Below are 23346 nucleotides of genomic sequence, written 5' to 3' on the forward strand. Positions count from 1 at the left end.
AATCAGAATTCAAAACATATCTGTTCTCTGTAACAAAAGAAAATAAGATTTGCAAAAGTGATACAATACAATCACTGAACAATGGTAAATGTACGGACAATCCTGTTTCCTTCACAATCCTTCCATTATCAAAAACAAACTTTAACAAAGAAACTAAGTTTCTACAGATAGACTAATTATTGGAAAATGTAATCAGAAATATCTTTAACACTGTAATAAGAACTCTCTCAAACCTGTTTCACTCCATTCAAAATTTGGGAATATATTTTATGTAAAGGAGTCTGAGAAACGGTTGTACGATAATATGCCATTCATATTTATATTTCAAGAATGCCAGTTATGTGTTAATTTTATACTTACTACTGGAATCCAGAGGTTTTGGTGATTCAGTTGCTTTAATATAGCCTTCAAGAGCTGGAGAGTTTTCTAAAACAAATCTTATACAGTTTAAGGTTTATATTAAAGAAAGTTTTAAAACTTTATTCCCTTTCAAAAGCAACCAGGATAATGTTTTAGAGGTTATAAAAATCAATCACAGCATTCTTTTATGGATTTTCAAAATAAAAATGATTTTTATACCAAAAAATCCTTTATGCATCTGAAGAGGGATAAATCAGACCTCAGTGTACCCTGTAGTAGTCATACAATTTTTAAGATCTCTTTTAAGAAAGATTTTAAAGCTCAATTCTCTACAAACAAACTTAGGGTTATGTTATTTGTCAATGTATATGTCAAGGAATCCTAATGAATCATTGTTAAGTATGTACATTTCTCTTAAATCAAAGTACTTTAGTATGTTTAGTTAAGTATGAAAACAAAATTAGTAGTAATTACTTATAAGTTATGTAATAAACAGACCACCAAAATAGGACTCTCTGTTAAATATTATACAGTTAAATAAATTTAAAATATAACAAAACTTCGCAAAATTTAATGGGAGGATAGTTCCATTAAAAAAAAGGATTTTTTAATAAAAATTCTATTTGAAATGAAAATAGAATTAAGATGATTATCATCTAAGTATTCCTGTTCATGTTGTGTCAAAATACTGTTAACAAAATTAAAATCGTGAATTATTATGTTCTCGCCTTCCTGAGTCAATAGATTTTAACCAAAAGATATTTTCTGCTATAATTGTTTATGTCTTTACACACGTTATACATTGTATTATTACTATTTGTAATTTCAATATTAAAAAATAAATACATTTGCATGCATTACATAAATTTATTAATATTAAACACATAAACCTCAGAAACTTTGTGTCGAATATTGATATCGCATAACGCCTGTATTTGACAAGATACTACCTACACATCATGTAAGTGCTGAAGTCACGTCCGGCGTATTCAGTAGGCGCTAAAATAGTGTTTAGTATTTGGTAACAGATTATTGTTGTACACAAATAATAGTATTTCCAATATAACAATGGAAAGGTAGTTGCGGGACTGACCGACAAAAGTGACTACTTCTTATAACGGCTGTGAGTATATATCTTGAAAAAGTACGTTTGCTAATATTATGAAAAGGTTATTTTTATATTTTAAAATAATATAAGCTCAATGCTTTAACATAAAAGTTGTTTTATATTTTATATTAATTTCATAAATATTTTTTTAAATATTTTCTAGATATAATATATTAAAATGGCCATTGGCTTCTAGATATTACAAAAATAAATATTTATAAATACTTTCATCATTGTCCTTTGCATTAATTTCTATAATTTGGTCAGTATCAGTTTCACCAATCTTATATTTCCGAAATAATGACTTCCTTTTCATTTTCGTTACATTCTAAAAATGAAATTATGGGTTTATAATAAATGCAATAAGAAATAAAAATTCTGGAATAAACGTTTGCTAAATATCGTGTAAACACAGCAACTACTGTTGTTCCCTATCTCGTCATACTTATGTTTTTATCATTTGACATTGTTAAGTTAATCTTTTAGAAAGTAAATTAATGATTTTTGACGTTTCTTCAGCAATATTGTAATTAAAATCTGTTTTTATGTGATTTATTCTTAAGCTATTGGTAAGTCAAGGTTCAATGTAATTGGGAAAAGGATATAATTATAATCAACAGAAATACTAATTTTCTTCCAGGATTAAATTACACTTAATTACACAGCCTCTATTGTTGTCCATATCTCGTTGTACTTACGTTTTTATCGTTTGATAATTAATCTTTTAAATCTTTTTATCTTTTAAAAAGTCAATTAATTGTTTTTGGCGTTTTTTCAGCAAAATGTGTAGTAAAATCAGTTTTTACGCAATTTATTTTTTAAGTGAATGTAAGGTAAGTCCAATGTAATTGAGTAAATGTTATAATTATAATAAAAATAAATACAAAGTTTCATCCAGGATTTAATTACACTGTTAGCTAGAAAAGATCTAATCAATCTATTTTTAATCTCGTCAGAACGAAACTAGTAGTGAACTGGAATAGGAATTAATATTAACCGTGCTGAAATTCAATTTAGAATCCAATGAACTTTAAATACTGCTATAAAATGATGCAGTAGGTAACCAATGTTACGTTTGATTCATTAATAAATAAATTGTTCGTAGATTTATTCAAACCACTTTGATTTGCCATATATTTTAGTCTTTTTGCAACGATTAAAGTTTTTTAGTGTTTTAAAGTCAACACAGCTAATAATAGCAGAGTATGAATTGGTTTTGTAATTTTGGACAGCTTTTGTAAAATTGGAGCCTAACCTAACCTAACCTGAAAAATTCTATAATCAAGGAAGTCTGCAGAAGTAGGATATATCCAGACGATGCGATATTTCGGACATTATTTACGTCAATAATAATATAAGTAAACTGATCGAACAGTTAGAAAACAAATCATTATAAAACACTACTAGATTGCAGAAGCGTTTCGTCATTTTCCTTATCATACATAATATTGTTTGTTATTGTGATTTATATTTCCCTTATCATCTCTCCTAACAGTCTTTTCATTAAAGTCAACTTTTGTTAGTTCAGATCAGATGTTTAAATAAAGGTTTGTTTACATTTGATAAAGCTGTCATTCTACATTTAAATCATGTGGAAAATACACGACGCGAAACGAAAGTATTTCCCGTGAAAAAAAAATACATCCATACTCCGTTAAGAGTAGTCACTTCAACAAGAAGTGACAGTAACTTCTTACTAGCACTCCTGGATAGCCACTGATGGAGAACCGGTCTGACGGCATGATATCAAAATGGCCGCGATATACCCGTTCCTAGCGGCTACAGAGCGAACAAGCGTGACGTTCCGTGACACGAAATGAAAGTTATCCCCCGTGAAAAACATAAATCCATAGCCCACTAAAAGGAGTATTCACTTCAAAAATTAAAACTCGTTCTCTCTAAATTAACTTAAACCAGGAACCAATCTCCCAGGGTGGACTAAGAAGGGAGGGGGCAGATAGTTTGTTGAAATGAAACGGGAAATTATTATTTGTAAATGATTCGCTTTATGTGTTAGAACGCAGAAATAGATGAGCAAACTTTTAATGTATTTCCCGAGATCGCAGTCTCATTAGTTTGCTGTTAACTTTCATACTCGGCGTCCAAACTTTCTTATCCCTACCTAAGCATTTATTATGCTTGGAGCAAGGACGTAGTGGGTCCAGCGAGGGGGTACAAGAAGATCGGATCCCTCAAATGTTAAATTTTTTCAATTACTCTTTTAGTAAACGGTTATTACTATTTAAATAATTCAGTATTACTGACATGCACTGCTGAAAGATCGTTCTCAACAAAGAAACGGGCCAAGAACTTCTTATGGAACAAAATAAGGCCTCAGTTGTCTGAACTCCTCCCCCCCTCAAGTTTTTCCTGGCTACGTTCTTGGCTTGGAGCAATTTAAGGGAATCTGTTAAAAACCACCTCGAGAAGTAATAAACCCGTCGTGTCTGTAGCCAATGCGAGTTTACACGCAATTGTAGACGCACTTAAACGACGACCGTGGCGCGGAGAGGAGACAGCAAGCAAACAATGATGACATGGTGACAATGGAGGGGAGGATAATGAAGAGGCGGCCGATGTAGCCGGTCCAGGTGACAGTCAGGGACAGCTTTTATTTGGGCTTTTAAAATAGATCCATAAGTATGTAGCATCGAAAATGGCATTCTCCAGGACGGAAATCCAGATCAGAACACTTACTGGCGATTTACGAATGATACTTTTGTGGTAAAAAATTAAACTGAAATAAATATTTATTCAGCATAAAACAAAAAAAGTGCCATTAGTTACTAGTAGTCTGGTCGTATGGGATAGTACAGTAGAAGACGTGTCGATAGGTTAAATTGACGAATCACTGTTTTAAATGACTACGGAGAAATTGGTACTTTGGTACTATACGTAGGCCACTATTATACAGCGCGCTGCGGTGGATAAGTTATCATAAATATGTTACTACTAGTACCAAAGTTAAAGTTAACATTTACGAGCGCTCACGTGATCTGAGCTTGGATTTGGGTACTATCTCGAAGGATATTTTTCTCTTTTTTGGCAAGAAATGCGAGGTAGCCGAAAACGCCACTGATGGTCAGGGCATTTCGATCGACACCTTCTCGACTTCAGATTACGTGCCAGATTGTCCAATGTGATCTGCCATAGCCATTTACCTACTTATATCGCATAATAACAAGTAGTATTATATAAGGATAGAGTATAACAGTGGGCTGTGTATAATACCAAAACACGGAGAAATGATTCAAATCGATTATAATAAATAATTATAAAGGAAAAACAAATCAAAATTTATATTTTTGCTCGTTTCAGGCTCAAGAAAATATTTCTATTCTAGGATCTGAACTATCTGCACTTTTTTATTATTTTTAGAGGAATCTTTCACAAGACAGAAATCAGACGTCAGTCTCGCTAGTTTAAAACAAGTCAAAATAGGAGGGAATCAAAAGGGTTAAAATATGAAACAATGGTTTCTTGACGGTTGATTATCAATTTGTGAAGCGAAAAAAAAAAAAACGTCATCAGAGGACGAACATAATTTCATATTTTTGACCCGTTTGGTACCCTCCAATTTCGACCTCTACCAAAAGTAGCGTGGCTGAAGATCGATTATTTTCGTAGAGAAAAGTTCTCTATCGATTTCAAGAAGAATCAGTCTGGTTATTATTCAGGGTAAGTTGGCTCTTAGCTGACTATATTGTCTTGGAGTAACCATTTAAAGTTTAGTATAATGAAAACTTGATGGGTGCTTTTAACTTTAGTAAACTTTATGTTAACCTTGTACTACAGTTAACGAAGTACTAGATAGCCAAGTTTGTCAGTGATAAAATGTTTGAAAGAGTTGTAAGGTTTCTTAGGCTCACGAAGCTTATTCTTAGCCATGACATATTTGTTTCAATTCAACATTTGATCATCGAGGATGTATTATGAGGACAAGATACATCAACATTATAACAGTGCACACAATGTTTTTCCTCAGTGTGAACCAGGACACTTAGAAGACAGACATTAGATATGGTATAAACCAACTTGAAACATTTTACCTCTGGTAAAATGAACTATAGGTTGCTCTATAACATTAGTAAAAGTTTATCTGCAAAATGGTACAAAGAGATCAACATTAAAATTATTACCGAAAACACCGGTATTTTGATTTTGAGCTTCAAATGAAGACGTTTTAAAATGTACTTTATTCTTTACAATGGACATTACTGAAACTTTCTCCAACAAACAGAACTATAACTAGTAAAAGTAAATAATATTGTAGAAGTAGACACCACCGAGTTAAAGCTAATAGTTGAATAGAATAATGCAAGAAACATGCGTGCGTCTACACTACACAAAGTGTATGGTAATCGCCTCCGGTTTATACCCTCTGGTATCAAACATCCTCAAAATTCGACGTTCAAGAAGTGGATCACAGGAAAACTATAATCTCATGGTTGTGATTAGAAATCTACTCCCGTTACTCATCAATAAATAGTTTTTCATAAAATGGGCTGCGTGGCTTTACTGAATACTCTCTTGTTATTTACAATTTAATCTAATTTAAAGAATTTATACATGGATATTCTGAAATTAGTACGTATTAGTTTAGAGATGATTTGTGAATAGGAGCAGTGTTTGGTCACTAAGAAAGTCTACGGTTTTGGACCAGGGTGACCAAATTTGGTTTTGATTCTATTCGTATTCTTTCCGGACATTTGGCATCGTTAAGTGATACAAAGAAATCAGTAATCAGTGTACTGATTTGGTGTTGCTGAGTTTTTGTTCTCAGACAACCCTTCTAATGTCAAAAAAACTTCAAACAAAGATGGAAGTTTTTGAAAGGATAACAGGATTTCTGACGTTTGCCATCGTTATAAATGTTGCAAAAGGTATAACACAACGTTTCGAGGCTTGGAATCTATCCCCTTCGTCATGTGGAGGGGAGGTATTAGTACATATAAAAATAAAGAACAGAAAGAAGAAAAGAAGGGAAAGAAAACGGGTTCAAACATACCCAAAATCTGCTTGGAGTCTAGTCCAGGCGTTGTCACTGCAAAGAATGCAAGTCCCGAGTACAAGTTACGAGTACGAGAAACACAAAAACGCATCACACCGGCACGGATTAAAATGTAATACTGTATCTTTTCCTTATTTTCTTCTTTTTGTTCTTTATTTTTGTATGTACTAATAACCTTCTCCACCTGACGAAGAGGATAGATCCCGATTATGACGATGGCAAATGTCCGAAATCCTGCTATCCTGTCAAACAAAGAATTGATTCTATCGTGAAATATTCTGACGACACCTTACAAATAGAAAAAAGTTTAAATATGAGGAGTAATAAAAGCAACGTTCTGTCATTCTAGTTTTAACATCAAACCTAAAAAGAAATTAGAATTCAATTCTTAAATTAAATGGATTTATAGAATATTCATATTATCTGGTTTATTAAAGTCTCGGAAGATTCTTCTTAAAATCGTGATATCTGTCCAGCCGTGCCATAACTCTTGACAGAAAGGGTTCTACAGACTGAAAACTTGGTACAAAGGTTCCTCTTGACCCTATAGTTTGGGACCTAAAGGTCAAAATTATCGGTAAAAAAGCTATAACATGTTTTACATTCTCGTATGACGGCAAGAAGAAAATAGCAGAACAATAAAATGTGCAAACAAATAGAGTACAACCACGTGAAATACTATTGTGTAACAGTAACATGTGGTGACGTTAGGCTACTTCGTTGGATTTTTTGGTGAGACTTTTTTATGTTCTTTTTGGTCCTTTGATACTTATTTAATTACAATAAAAATATACCGATCAATTCTTTGTTATCGTGCCATTTTCAATCAGTCGAAATTTAAGAATTTGTGTAACACCATCGATTGTCACGCAACAGGCTTCGCTGAGGTTGCATGCACCATTTATAATCTACAACACATTTTATTATCGAGATGACCTTTGGCCAGATAAGCAGACGTACAAGAAATTCACAAAAAATACGCTCAGACAAATTCCATGAATGGACATGCACCATATAGTGCACCAAATGGACATGCACCAAAATCACATTTTGTGTACGTAGAAATGAAGATCCATCACAACTTTAAAGTCAACGTGTGAACTCTTTCTTGGTATATCCTGCACCATGGTACATTCACAATTCTTATTAATTAAATTAGGTTTCATATCGATGTTTAAATAGTAAAAGTTCCGGTGAGCTAAGGAGGGTAGGCCTACTACAACGCAAGAGTGCTCTGAGGTTAAATCTTGTAACTGAGTTTTTTTTCACATTCACTCTTTCCCTTTTTACTCTATGAATAAAACTCACTTGTTAAAATCTCAAATGATTGGCTTCATTTTGTTTACAAATTTATTTATTCTGCTCTTTTTCGTTGACATCATGGTTACCTATAACACAAATGTAAAAATATTCTCAAAATCTCAGCCAAATCAGATGGAGTGACGTGCATCATCATCGATATCCGTGTTGTTCAAAATGAAGCTTCGTGCAAAATTTCACGTGCTATATTATCAATAGGTCATTCGTAGAGAAGCCAATAATTTTCTTCTAGCCTACGTCAATTGTGTTAAAATGTTGAAAGAAAAATTGCTTCACAGAAAAAAATCACAATAACTGGTTATTATTTGAAATTTTGTTGTCAAACTAAAACTTTTGAGTTCCCTGGATTTTAGCAAAGTTCAATATGGCCAACAATTGTAAATATTAAGTCGTAGCCCCTAGGATAAATAATTAAATATAAAACAATTTATGAAATTAATATAATAGATATATGCTGTACTAAAACCTACATACAAATTACAATTTCCATGGAGTGATGTGCATCATCACCAAACTGCATAATATATAAATGAAGCTTCGCGCACAATTTTAAGTCTATATGTCAGTTCGTTTTCGAGATATCGCCCGTACAGACAGACAGATAGACAGACAGACAGAAATTACATTTTTCCAGCCCCACGATTGAAAGGCTTCGGTAAAGTTCAACCAATAAAATTTAATTTTTGAATATTTTTTACATAAATTGAGATATGAAATGAAGACTATCCCACCGCTTACAGCCTCTATTAGTGATGTAACATTCCCGTGAATTTAAAATCGACGAAATATTTCCAGAGAATGCTGCCAGCAATATTTCCAAAATTACTATTGTTGTTAATGCTGCTTTATTCTAAGTTATATTATATTAATCTCCTGGTATATTATTTATTAGATTTAAACGGCTTGTTACTGATTTTTAAATTTGGTTCAAGTGAACACAATGTTAGGCCTATAAGAATATAAATTGGACAATTAACACTAAAGATAATAATTGTAAGTATGATTCAACTAAACTCCCGCACGCGCCGCTTGAGGTGCACTGCGAGGTAAATTGTATGTATTTATGTATTTTTAGAAAATAAAGAATATTGAACTTCAAAAAAAGTTAATTAATTACCGAGAAATTATGATTAATTTGCAAGAAAGTTCAAAAAACGTAAAATAATAGGTAAAAGCAGTAATTATATGGTTAAATCAAACTCTAAAACTGAAATATATTTCAAAATAAAATTATCATTAAATAAAACTGATAATATAAAAACGGAAACATTGGCAATCATAAATTGTAAAGCTGAAGTACATAAAGAAACAGTGAACTTATAGAAATAAGTAGTTTTTAAATATTTTCGATATAGGATGTTTGAACACTCCATGATGAAGTTACTTCTTAAAATAATGGTTTAGGAATAGAAATCCATTTAGTTCCATAAATTTCCGGGATTAAAATGAATGAAGTCACTTAGTTGACCTAGTTTTGAGGTTCTTTAACTGTTAATACATTCAAAATTACAATTTTTTTACAAATCCCCAATTTTTGTGAATCTTTCCGGACCAAAAAAATATTCCCGACCCACATCACTAGCCTCTAATAAAGAACTATCTGAAAAACATAAAGAAAAAGTGAATTTATAAAAATAAGAAGTTTCTAAATATTTTAGATCTAGGATGTTTGAACATGAGTCCCAAGATGCAATTACTTCTTCAAAAAAATGTTTGAGTTTGTAATAATGGTTTAGGAGTCGAAATCCATATAGTTCTATAAATCTCTAGGATTAAAATGAATTAATTCACTTTTTATCCTAGTTTTAAGGTTCTTTGACTATTAAGACATTCAAAATTATAGATTTGCGAAAATTCCCAAATTTTGGGAATCTTCCCGGACCAAAGCAATATTCCCGGTCCACATCACTAGCCTCTATTGGATACTCGAAGTGCTGGCACTCCATTGCAGGCAAGCCAAAGCGCGTGGCATGCCAGTCAAGAGCCTTATACTTCAGTAGAGGTGGGTGAGTTAATTTTCCAGCGAGCAAACATATGTTATTTTTGTGCAATGGGCCGAGGGGGTAGGAGCAGGGTGTCAAGTTGCCATTGTCGGGGGTAAGCAGCTTACAGGGCCAGGGTGTGTTGCACAATGGGTGATAACATCGCATTCTGCTCCGATCTGGCCCTTGACATGTGTCCGTGACCGCGATGGCGCGAATACTACAGCGTCTTGCGCGTTGGATCGAGCCACGATGCCTTACTAGCCAATTTGCCAACCAGATAAAGAAACAAAGTCGCTGATATTCTTAGATAACGCTAATTATATTAAATATTAAAATTTATTTACCTGCCGGAAGGTTGGCATTACGTTTGTCAAACTAAAAAATTATGATGTGAGGAAAAAATTAACACTTTATATTTTAAACCCTTTTGATACCCTCTCATTTCGACCCCTACTAAAACTAGCGCGGCTGACAAACAATGTCTTTCTTAGGAAAATGTTTTTCTATCCATTTCAACGCCTACACTATTATAGTTACATGATCAAATTATAAAATTTAAAGTTAAAAATAAATTACAAATGTATAAACAAGAAAATAAATGAAAACAGAAGAAGAATATAAATACAGTTGTAAAATATTTAATAAAAATATGAAGTTTTTCCCAACAGTATAAATATGTAATTTTATATATTTTACACGTTTTGGTAAAATATTTCTATTGTAACTTGCAGTTGTAGTTTGTTAAGGGCTCATTGATTAAATTTTAGTGTTTAGTTCACTTTTGTTTTGGAAATCAATTAATGAGATAGCTTTGGTTTTGTACCGGACCTGATACGGTTTAAAAATCGTGTTTTATATTGCAGTGTTATATTTCAATACTCTCTCGTACATAAAAATAATTATATTGGATTTCGATAGCATTTGTATACATTTATCATTATAACAAAATTTAAGTAGTAATAATCTTTAGGTCCATTAAGAAAGGGGGGTGTAAAAACGAAAGCATAACATATTGTATTTTATAATAACCCAACTTCATCTCCTAGTCTTTTAAAAACTAAAAGCTATTTTTCTTTGTTAAAATCCTTTTTAAACTGTGCCAGTTTCAGCTACGATTAAATATTTATAGCTGTCAATGTAGTAAAAATTTCCAGTTAAAAAAATTAATTTACAGTTTATTTATTCTTTTAAAATAATGGTTGAAAGGTTTAAACTTTAAATTAATTATTTTTTATATAAAATCAGAATATTGATGTAATTTTCAGTAATATAGAGTAACAACTCCTGTAAATATAGTCCAACTTAAATACACAGTCTCGACTCGTAGTGAAAATATGTAACCAAGAGTATTTTAAATTCAAAATTGTATTTTTGGACATTCGTGTATCTGTACCATGTGTTCATTCATGGACAGTAAGTGCTACACGCTATGAAAAGCGGAATTTCAATAAAACTGAACCTTTTTGACATAACTACAAGGTAAAAAGAAAACTTCCAAACTATTATCTTGGCAGCGCTGTTTCTAAAGACTTTAATGAATCGTTTGTCATGAAGAATCTGGGGACTGTTGAAAAATCAAAATATTATTATTGGGTCCTGATTAAACTTTTTTCCATAACTCACAGTTAGTGAAACAATTTGTTTTTGGTTTTAACTATATTTTGAAGTATATCAATGTTACGATTACATGTGAAATATAATTAAATATTTATTGTTTATACTTTGAAAAGCGATATAATAGATTATTTCAGAATTATTTGTTATTGTAATGAGTTGATCGGATGACAAAAATTATGGATATTTTTCAAAGTTTAACAACAAAAATAAAAGTATAACGTTTTGTTAACTGGTATCTTCACTCTTCTTCAGGTGTTAAGTGCAATAGACAACAAATAGAAAATAAGAGGATGGTTTCACCAAATGAAAGGTCTACAGCAAACATTTCAAAAGCACTTCAAAAATAAGTTTAAAAAACTTGAAATCAACATCAAGGCCAAAAAACGGAAATGAAGTAATACAGTAGCCTACAATATAGAGACACCGCCACAACACAAGTACACAGTGGAGACTGTTCGCATACTTACCGTTGTTTTACGATTTGACACTTGAATAGGAGAGCAGATAACGGTTCACAAAACGTGGTTGTGACATAAAATTAAAGGAGAATTCCAATCATTCAGTCATTTTCAAACCATCCAATATCCGTTAAATTTTTCGTTAATAATCTGTAATATGTTATTAAAAGAAATGGCGAAAATATTATCACATGATATATTTTGTTTGTTTTTTATTATTAATAATTTTTTCTAACAAAATCAATAAAAAAATATTAATATAACAATTATAAAATAATAATATAAAAACTATTAAATTGTATATTTAATATTAAATATTATAAATTTTGTAATATGCTACGATATGAAAAGTCAAAAGCACCTGAGTTAAGCAGGTAAAAAAGTTATTATTTTCGCGGTAGGCAATTGATGAAATAGTATTTATTCATTATAATGATCTGTACTTTAATAACTTTCTGTTCGATTCCGTCAAAATGGCTGTTAACGTGGAAATGTTAACTTAGCTTCGCACAGAAGGTCAGGATTAATTTAAAGTTCACAGGTTTTGGTTTGCGTGTCTGAACACTACACAGACCATAATAAAATAAAATAATATGTATAATTAAAAAAAAAAAACAAAGAAGTTATTTGTGTATAAACGTAGTAACTAGATTAAGATAAAATAGATTATTTATTTAAAACATTCTCGTTGCGTATTAAGAAAACTACATCCGTAAGATAAAAAAATATTTGTTCTCAAAATTTTAATTTTACATGGTTGTCAGTACTGAATTAACGGTATGTCAATCAGCTGATGGCAAATAAAACAATCAACAGGCTCCCCGTCAGCTGTAAGTTAGGTTAGGGGCGTGATGATTCAATAAGGGTAGGGTGCTAATCCCGCATTACATGGGTTTGCACCATTTCATAAGCGATTGAGTGGGTAACATGAGCCCTGTGACATCCCCATCTCCCCTCCCCCCCCTCCCCAACTCCCACCACTACACCCTGTCTATAAACTACCTGCAGCTCTCCCCTTCACAGAATTACATGGGGCGTTGTCATTTGTTCGGGACTTATCCCCGGTTGAGATTGTGAAATCTATTTTTGTAACCTCCTGGAAACTGTTTGTTATTATTCAATAGCATTAATGCTAATAAGATGTATACTTATAAATTATCTACTTTGTCAAAATAGCAAAAGCGACAAAACTAATAATCCAATTAAATATCGTGACCATAGTAGGCTAGTAATTCTGTTTTTCTCTTCACAAGAAGTCAAGCGAACTTCTTAACCAGTTTATTTTCTTGCTGTATGAAATTTGACAATAGTATTAAGACTAATCACCACTCTACAAAGAATATTGTTATCTTACTGCTTCTTACTGCTTGCGAATACTTATGCAAATGTTGAGTCAGCTATTTTCACCCTCCCGCTTAATGTGGGTGGGAGGGGCTGATTCAATAAGAATATTGACTTAAGATCCACTTCAATCCAGATTCCAGGAGTCGTCATTTAATTTTTTTAATTGTTACTTTTATTGGTTGAATTAGCCAGAATGAAAAACCACACGTTAACGATAATTCTGCTAACATCCTATGTAACTGTATATAATAATGTTTACTTTTATTACAAACAGCTGGTTGCAATAATGAGGTACTGGGTCATTATAATACCTCCAATTAAAATTAATATAAACATATAAATAGGAATTTCACTGTAAGTACGACTTATATAAACTGAATAAATAATTATATTAATTTCTATGAACATCACCCAATTTGTGTAACTTACGAAGTATCATTTAAATAATATTCAATAGAATAACAATGTTCCTTATGTAAAATTCGTTTAAAGGTGATTTGAATGTTCGTAAGTAAAATGTTCAGACAGTGATTTACCAAGAAACAATCAAGAAGTATAGCCTGTGATCGTAGTAGTTTACTTTAATCTTAAGAGTAATTACTACATTGCTGACAGCCATCTTGATTGTAGTAAGATAAGAACAATGTTAAACCTCACATTTACCTTACTCTTTTCCAACATTATTTTTAGTCAAACAATTAAGGGAAGTAGGCCTATAATATCTGAAATATAAATGTATGTATCCAAACGCTTTTTAGGCAAGAAGAAACAATTACATAAACCTTTTGTAGTTTGTATTTAAAATATTAAAAAATATAAAATTGACGAAAAAGTAAAGTTTTTGTTTATAATAAGGTATCTTCTATAATCACACAATAAAAAGGGACAAGAAAACTTGCGAAATACTGTCGCATAATATGAAAACGATAAGACATTTTAATTACACGAGTACTGTTTACACACGACAGTAAACTTTAGGCAATGTTTAGAATGGAAATTGTAGTGTCTCAAACTGTTATCTAACAACTTCCCGACACTACTCTTCAATCCTCATATACAACTGTCCGACACTGCTCTCCAATCCTCAAAACAACTGTCCGACACTGCTCTCCAATCCTCATAAACAACTGTCCGACACTGCTCTCCAATCCTCATAAACAACTGTCCGACAGTGCTCTCCAATCCTCACAAAACAACTGCCCGACACTGCTCTCCAATCCTCATAAACAACTGTCCGACACTGCTCTCCAATCCTCATAAACAACCGTCCAACACTGCTCTCCAATCCTCATAAACAACTACCTGACGCTGCTCTCCAATCCTCATATACAACTGTCCGACACTGCTCTCCAATCCTCATATACAACTGTCCGACACTGCTCTCCAAACCTCATAAACAACTACCCGACGCTGCTCTCCAATCCTCACAAAACAACTGCCCGACACTGCTCTCCAATCCTCATAAACAACTGTCCGACACTGCTCCCCAATCCTCATAAACAACCGTCCAACACTGCTCTCCAATCCTCATAAACAACTACCTGACGCTGCTCTCCAATCCTCATATACAACTGTCCGACACTGCTCTCCAATCCTCATATACAACTGTCCGACACTGCTCTCCAAACCTCATAAACAACTACCCGACGCTGCTCTCCAATCCTCACAAAACAACTGCCCGACACTGCTCTCCAATCCTCACAAAACAACTGCCCGACACTGCTCTCCAATCCTCACAAAACAACTGTCCGACACTGCTCTCCAATCCTCATAAACAACTGTCCGACACTGCTCTCCAATCCTCATAAACAACCGTCCAACACTGCTCTCCAAACCTCATAAACAACTACCTGACGCTGCTCTCCAATCCTCATATACAACTGTCCGACACTGCTCTCCAATCCTCATAAACAACTGTCCGACACTACTCTTCAATCCTCATACAGTATAAAACTGTCGGACATCAGTCGCGAATCTTTATATAATTTTTAAGCGTACAACTATTAGTTTCAATGTTATATGTCAGTAAGTGCCAGGACACCAATTTGAAGTTTTCCTTGTTAAAACAAAAGTACGGTTATAAATAAAATTCTTGAGGTCCACGACGGATTTATATATATTGGGTATCTTTAAAGTTTCCTCCTGCCTTTCTTATGAATAGAGATGGTTATTTACTTTTGGGACATGTTTATATAACCAACTGATGAGTTTTTGTCTCACTGAATGTCACACATACTAACTGGTAACTAATAAGAGACAACATGGCTAATCCAGCTATTGGTATTGTCAGAACTTTCTAATGGGATTCGGTCAAAGAAAACAAAACCTAATATATGCTATGTTAATCATGGTTTTCGATTCTTGTAATAACTTGTTTTATGATTTTGTGTCGTAAGTTTTCAAAATTTCTCTGCTTTACAATAACTTTAAATGTAACTTAAGTTTTGGGGGTTTTAGAAAACAATTCAAATTTTAATTAGCCACCAAATTTGACAAAGTAACATTAGACATCTCTGGTTTGTGCCATTATTCTTATGTTTTATAATACCTATGAAATACTCTATCACTTGGTAGGGATTACTATTTAAAAATTTTGATTTACCCTAAAACTCCCAAATTTTGGGGGAGCAATCAAAATTTTCATACATAAAACATGCTTAGTTGGTCATGTAAACATGACTCACATCATCGAGAGCTCTTATTCACTCAACAACTTGAGATAGATCTTCCCGTCAAAGTTTGTAAGATAGTGCTCCACGTTGGCAATCGTTGTATCAGGTTTATTAACCTCAAAATCGAGAGTTCTTATTCACTCAACAACTTGAGATAGATCTTCCCGTCAAGGTTTGTAAGATAGTGCTCCACGTTGGCAATCGTTGTATCAGGTTTATTAACCTCAAAATCGAGAGTTCTTATTCACTCAACAACTTGAGATAGATCTTCCCGTCAAGGTTTGTAAGATAGTGCTCCACGTTGGCAATCGTTGTATCAGGTTTATTAACCTCAAAATCGAGAGTTCTTATTCACTCAACAACTTGAGATAGATCTTCCCGTCAAGGTTTGTAAGATAGTGCTCCACGTTGGCAATCGTTGTATCAGGTTTATTAACCTCAAAATCGAGAGTTCTTATTCACTCAACAACTTGAGATAGATCTTCCCGTCAAGGTTTGTAAGATAGTGCTCCACGTTGGCAATCGTTGTATCAGGTTTATTAACCTCAAAATCGAGAGTTCTTATTCACTCAACAACTTGAGATAGATCTTCCCGTCAAGGTTTGTAAGATAGTGCTCCACGTTGGCAATCGTTGTATCAGGTTTATTAACCTCAAAATCGAGAGTTCTTATTTACTCAACAACTTGAGATAGATCTTCCCGTCAAGGTTTGTAAGATAGTGCTCCACGTTGGCAATCGTTGTATCAGGTTTATTAACCTCAAAATCGAGAGTTCTTATTCACTCAACAACTTGAGATAGATCTTCCCGTCAAGGTTTGTAAGATAGTGCTCCACGTTGGCAATCGTTGTATCAGGTTTATTAACCTCAAAATCGAGAGTTCTTATTCACTCAACAACTTGAGATAGATCTTCCCGTCAAGGTTTGTAAGATAGTGCTCCACGTTGGCAATCGTTGTATCAGGTTTATTAACCTCAAAATCGAGAGTTCTTGTTATAGATATCCAAGTCAAGGAATAAACTTAGTTAATTCTTTGTCAAAAAGTCACAGAACAGTCGGTCTGTCTGTGCAATAACTTTTTATAGAAAGGTTCTAGGGGCTTGAAACTTGGTACATGGGTTCCTCTTGGTCCAAGAAAGAATTGACTTGGGATCAAAAAGTATAAAGGCAGTCCGTCCTACAGCCTATACGTGTGTCGGGTAACGTTTTGTTGTATCGGTTTATCCTGTTATTAATGCCAGGTTAAGCGGCAAGATACCGCAGCAAACAACGTTTTGTTGGCTTTTCAAAACAATTAAATGTGAATAAGTAATAACTAAATTTGAGGTTTTTAATGCATATTTCAGAATTCGTCGATACAGAATCATTACGCTGCACGAGAGAGGAGCAGCGGTAAGGGATGATCTCCAGGTACGGAAGGGTGTTGACAGCGGCATTGTCCCTGACACAACACCCTCGCGCTCTTCCCCCTAACTACCGCCCTATCGCGCTGCTCCATCTCCTTCCAGGAACACCATTTAAATCTTACCGGAGATAATAATTAGGTAATCTTGGGCCAAAGGCGGTCTCCAGGACACTCGGTGGGTTAGTACGATACTGGGAACCACCAGAGCTGTATCTCTGGAGTCTGGTCTATTAAGAATACATGCTCTCCAGATAATAATTTGTTATGATTCAATTAGGAAGCCATAACAACGTCAAATTAATGCAAAAATGCAAAAGACACTTGTTAATCTCCGTAAATATGAACGGTACTTATTATTGACATTAGTTATTAAGGAATAAGTTTTATTAAGTAATTAAAATACGTTCTGAGAAGACAAGATAGAGATCATATTTAACAGGTTATATAAAGTGTAATATGTATGTAATTAATATACACTATTAACCCCGAAGGACTACTATACCAAAAGTCTGAACGTTTTAACGGCTCTTTTATTTAACGTTAATTTGATAGAATTCCCGACTGTAAAATTTTAATTTGGTATTCGTCATACGTTGAGTAAATTTATACAAGGTGTAACAAAAAGGTAGGGCTGGCTATGCATTTTCAGATTTTATGTGTGATTCTAAGCTAACAATTAAGAATAACTTTTTCCAATTTCCACTTTGTTTAGCCGCTAGCCGCGATTTTAAATTTTGTATGAACTCATTTGATCTCTAAAAGTAGTAAAGCTAAAGAAACCAAATTTGGCACATAGATTTGAATAGGTAAGAAAATTGTTTTTAATTCTTTAATTTCCTTAATATTCACAAAATGGCGTCTGTTGAAAATTTTTAAAGTCAAATAACAACAAAACCAGTATAATTGTAAATAATGTACTAGATACCAACTATTTGGAACATTTTATTGCAATTCCAACGATACTAGTTTCAACGGAATCCGCCAAGGCATAAGCGAGCACGACCACTTTAAAGGTACGCTTGCACAAGCTGTGAGCAGCAAATATTTTGTCTTCTGATAGGTATTAGCTGTTTTACAGTGGTTATAAAAATTTTAAAACATACCAACTATTTTGCAATGTTATAACAATTGTAACAGACGCCATTTTGTTAACATTAAATAAAATAACACAATGTTTTGTCCTCTTACCTATACAGACCTCTGTGCCAAATTTGGATTCTTTCGCTTTACTGGTTTTAGAGAGAATGAATGATTTGTTAATAAATATACAAAATGGTAATTTGCGGCTAAACGAAGTGGAAATTGGAAAAAAGTGATTCTTCATTTTTAGCATAGAACCACACACAGAATTTGAAAATGCATAGCCAGCCCAACCTTATTGTTACACCTTGTATATGTTCTGATAGTTAATAAAAATATTGCAAGGCAATAGAAATTTGTGAATATCCGCTTTGTAATATTATGTCTATGGGAACATTATTTATATAAATCAACGATTCTAACATTTTGACGTGACAACGTCTTAAATTAGGTTGCGGCTCGGAGTCACTCATGAAAAAGTGTAACGCCCGGTAACGTTACGATGCCCGTCCAGTGGGTCCGCCGCACGGGATCCGCACGGGATAAAGCAGATAACTGTGGGTCCGCCGCACGGGATAAAGCAGATAACTATGTTTATTCGTGAAAATGTGGAGTGCTTAGATTCGTCATTTACAACAACTACAACAATAAAGGTAAATAATTGTACACTGATATTTCATTATCGTAAACTATGATTGATTGATTAATTGTTAGATTGACACAAAAGTTGAGAAACTGAGTTTATAGGTTATGTCATACTATTGACAAATGTTGATAGTGTTAAGTAAATTATTAGTTTAAATCACTCTGCAATCAATCGTAATTCAGTCGATTGAGAAGAAACAGCGCGTATTGCTAGTCAAACATTTAAAATAACAAATTATAACCTCTAACCTGTCATAACAGTGCGACCAAACAAACGAACTAAACCGACCAATCACCACGCGCGGAGTTAGAATTTAACTGTGTTTAGCAAGAATTTCAAATTCCAATTTTAGTAAATGTTTTATTCAACTTTACCATTTACAATAACAAATTTTAATTAATTTCAAATTATGTACAATGTTTTAGTAAACAAAATATATTTCTATAGTTAAAATTTGTGCAATTCTTATTTTCATTCAATTCCTTGTTCCTATTGTGCAATTTAATAATATTCATATCAATAAATATTCTACCGAGAAAAGACGTTGTCACGTAAAATCTTCGCCCGTAAAACCGACTTTACAGGCAACCATAATTTTTTTTTATTAAGGAACATTAAATAACTACTTAGTTATGTATTATCTCAACATATTCGGTAAATAACAATCATAGAGACACAACGAACTCTTACTGCTTGCGAATACTTATGCAAATGTTGAGTCAGCTATTTTCACCCTCCCGCTTAATGTGGGTGGGAGGGGCTGATTCAATAAGAATATTGACTTAAGATCCACTTCAATCCAGATTCCAGGAGTCGTCATTTAATTTTTTTAATTGTTACTTTTATTGGTTGAATTAGCCAGAATGAAAGACCACACGTTAACGATAATTCTGCTAACATCCTATGTAACTGTATATAATAATGTTTACTTTTATTACAAACAGCTGGTTGCAATAATGAGGTACTGGGTCATTATAATACCTCCAATTAAAATTTATATAAACATATAAATAGGAATTTCACTGTAAGTACGACTTATATAAACGGAATAAATAATTATATTAATTTCTATGAACATCACCCAATTGTGTAACTTACGAAGTATCATTTAAATAATATTCAATAGAATAACAGTGTTCCTTGTGTAAAATTCGTTTAAAGGTGATTTGAATGTTCGCAAGTAAAATAATAGTAGGAGGCAAGATGAAATTATGTTCTTGTCGTGAAAAGAGTTTCAATTAATTTGAACATTATTATTGGCAATTAATTATGAAGATCGATGTTGACAAAGTTTTTTTAGGTCGATACTGGTATGTAGTAAAAATCATTTAGTTTTATATAAAAATATAGATCCATGGAATTTCATTTCAAATACGAACTTATAACTAAGGCATTAATGAATTCGGAATCTGACACATTATAATATATGTATATCCAATCTAATAATTTTATTCATATCATATTACAGAGTAGTTTTTTATGACAGTAATAAATGTTTTCTTCACGAAATCTGTTTTGTAGATTAATACTGTATAGTGTAGAAGTATTCAATGATACTCTTGAATTACTGATAAAGATTACAAATTTTAACACACATTGTAGTATCATCGTCCAGTTCGTCTGAGATTTATAAAATTTGCAATAAATTAAATCTATGAAACAAAAATCCTTTTAGAATGCTGATAGAAGAATTTCTTAAGATAAACAATAATTGTTTAATCCACCAGTAATCTCAGGTTATCTACTTCTTAAAATGGATGATCCAAGAGGAAAAACCAATTTCTCTTGAATATAGAAGCCTATACAGCAGTGATCTTAAACTATTTGGCAGGCATTCCATAATTTAGTTCCAAGAGATAATTTTGCTAATGAATATTATTTTTGGTTACAAGTTACAACATTTTTTGCCCACCTTGTGTTATATTGGTGGATATTGTGATATAATTGTTTGACATAGCTAGACAGCCTAAAACAGTTTTATACAAAACTAAATAAAACAAGAAGTTCTTTAAATTTGTGTTTACATGGATCTTTTTAACGAATACCAGATATTTTCCCATATCTCAGTAGCATGAACCAATTGAGGGTACAAATGACTAATATACCATTTTAAGTGCTTTATCAAAACAAAATACAGACTTTTTCGATACCAATTTCTTTCAATAAATTTAAACAAGTTATAGGTTCACTCAAATTTAAATTTTCGTCTATGATCACACCGAGAAACTTTATAAAATCATAACTTATTATCACTCTTGACGGCAAAAGTGTCTATCAATTAACGATACAGTTTTGGTTTCGGCATTTATATACAATTATATTCGCCAAAATTAAGGGGTACCACAAATCAAATATTGGCTTCGTAAACAACTTAACATATAAAAACATCCAAAAATATAATACGAGGGCAGCAAACAATGTTGTAACTTGTAACCAAAAAGCTACCTAACAATATTCATTAGCAATATTATCTCTTGGACCTAAATTATGGAATGCTCTGCCAAATAGATTAAGATCACTGCCGTATGGTATATTCAAGATACAATTGGCTTTTTCCTCTTGGATCATCCATTTTATCAAGTCTTGATAACTTGAGATCACTGGTGGATTAAACGATCATTACTGATCTGAAGACATTCTTTTTTCAGTATTCTAAAAGGATTTTAGTTTCATAGTTTTAATTTATTGCAAATTTAAGAAATCTCGGACGAACTGGAGTGGAGAATTGCATTGAATTGTACAACATTGTGTGTTACAAATTTGTGTCTAATTAACGATGGCAAATGTCCGAAATCCTGTATCCTGTCAATCCTTCCATCGTCAATAACAAACTTTAAACAAAGAATTATATAGCCTATAAAAAACTATTTAAATTATAATGTTCTAATTTTACAGGCATATTATAATATAAACCGAACGTACAGCCGAAAATAAGAAATACATTCCCTTACTTTAAAAAACGGGCCTGTTTTAAAATTATCACGCTAAATTAAAAACAAAGATAAAAGATATAAACATCTAAAAAGAAATTACATTTACTGTGGTTTATTTTTTTATAAAGTTTTATTTGTATAAGATTTGTTTGAATTCAGCATGATATTTTTAAATAGCTGCTATTTTAAAAGGTTTAAAAATATTTTACTTAGTTTTAGTACTAAGAAAAAATATATATGAGAAATTTTAGCACTGTAATTTAAACAATTTAAATCTTGTGCATTTTAAACATCCAGAAAGACAAGCAGATTACTCCCATACATATATTTTAAGAATTTTTTGCAATTTTTGCATTCACTATAATTTCTTGGGAGTTAAACCAATCTATCATTAATAGCCTACTTCTGAGGCTGCGTATCTCTAGCATAGAGGTCACGAGTTCGATTCTCTGGGATGTCAATAAGTTTGCAAATGAGTTTGAACAGAGTTCCCTAAAAAAACGTAAAACACTTGTCACCATGGGCGTATACTATGGTAAAAAAGTCCCGGAACGGTTTAATATATTTTTTTACTAATATAGATAAAGTAATGAGACTTGGTATATCAATAAATAGCCATAAATGTCTAGTTTTTTAAGGTATTAAAACTCTCTTATCCCTTATGGGGGAAGGCCCACGAGGAGTCAGACAAAATTCTTAAATAGCAGCATAGGTCGAGTTTTATATCAAATTAAAGGTCTTAGTTAGTAGAACACATTTGCCGCAAACCGGACCTCAAAAGGTTCACTCTAACTGAAATGGCGGCGTTTTTAAAAGTTATTTCGTCATTTATCTGTGATGCGATGAATTAGTTCTTCTGTGTTGGCAACATTCATTGCAACAATGGGATTTCCGGGATAGTGTATTGGTCTTGAAAACTCATTAGTGTTTACATCCTTTCTATTCAGTGAAAGTTGTTTTTGACATCCTGTTGAAAGTCCAACTGCAGGGTCATTAACTGTGTATCTTATCATTCTGAGGGTAGAATGCGTTTAGACAGGAAACTTAATTTTCCTCAAGAGCTGTTACAAAGTCGATCTTAAGTTAAGATTTGTAAAGTGTAGATTGGGTTTAATTTAATTGTTAACAGTGACTAGTTGTGAATCTTGTGATAGGGATGTCTCTGACTGAGACTGAGAGAATAAACCTGCTTATGATGAGGGGTATGGTGACCGTGTACGATCATATGACGAAGTTGTGCATTTATTTAATGACACATTTCCGGACCGGCCACCAATATCAAAGTCTACCGTATGTAGAACAGTCCAACGATTTCTAGATACAGGCAATGTTAAAGACCGTCCAAGAAGTGGTAGAAACCTTTATCTGCTACTGGCGAAAATACATCCATAGAAGTATTACAAAGTTT

The sequence above is a fragment of the Homalodisca vitripennis genome, chromosome 6 (assembly GCF_021130785.1).
Source record: "Homalodisca vitripennis isolate AUS2020 chromosome 6, UT_GWSS_2.1, whole genome shotgun sequence".
Classification (NCBI taxonomy): domain Eukaryota; kingdom Metazoa; phylum Arthropoda; class Insecta; order Hemiptera; family Cicadellidae; genus Homalodisca; species Homalodisca vitripennis.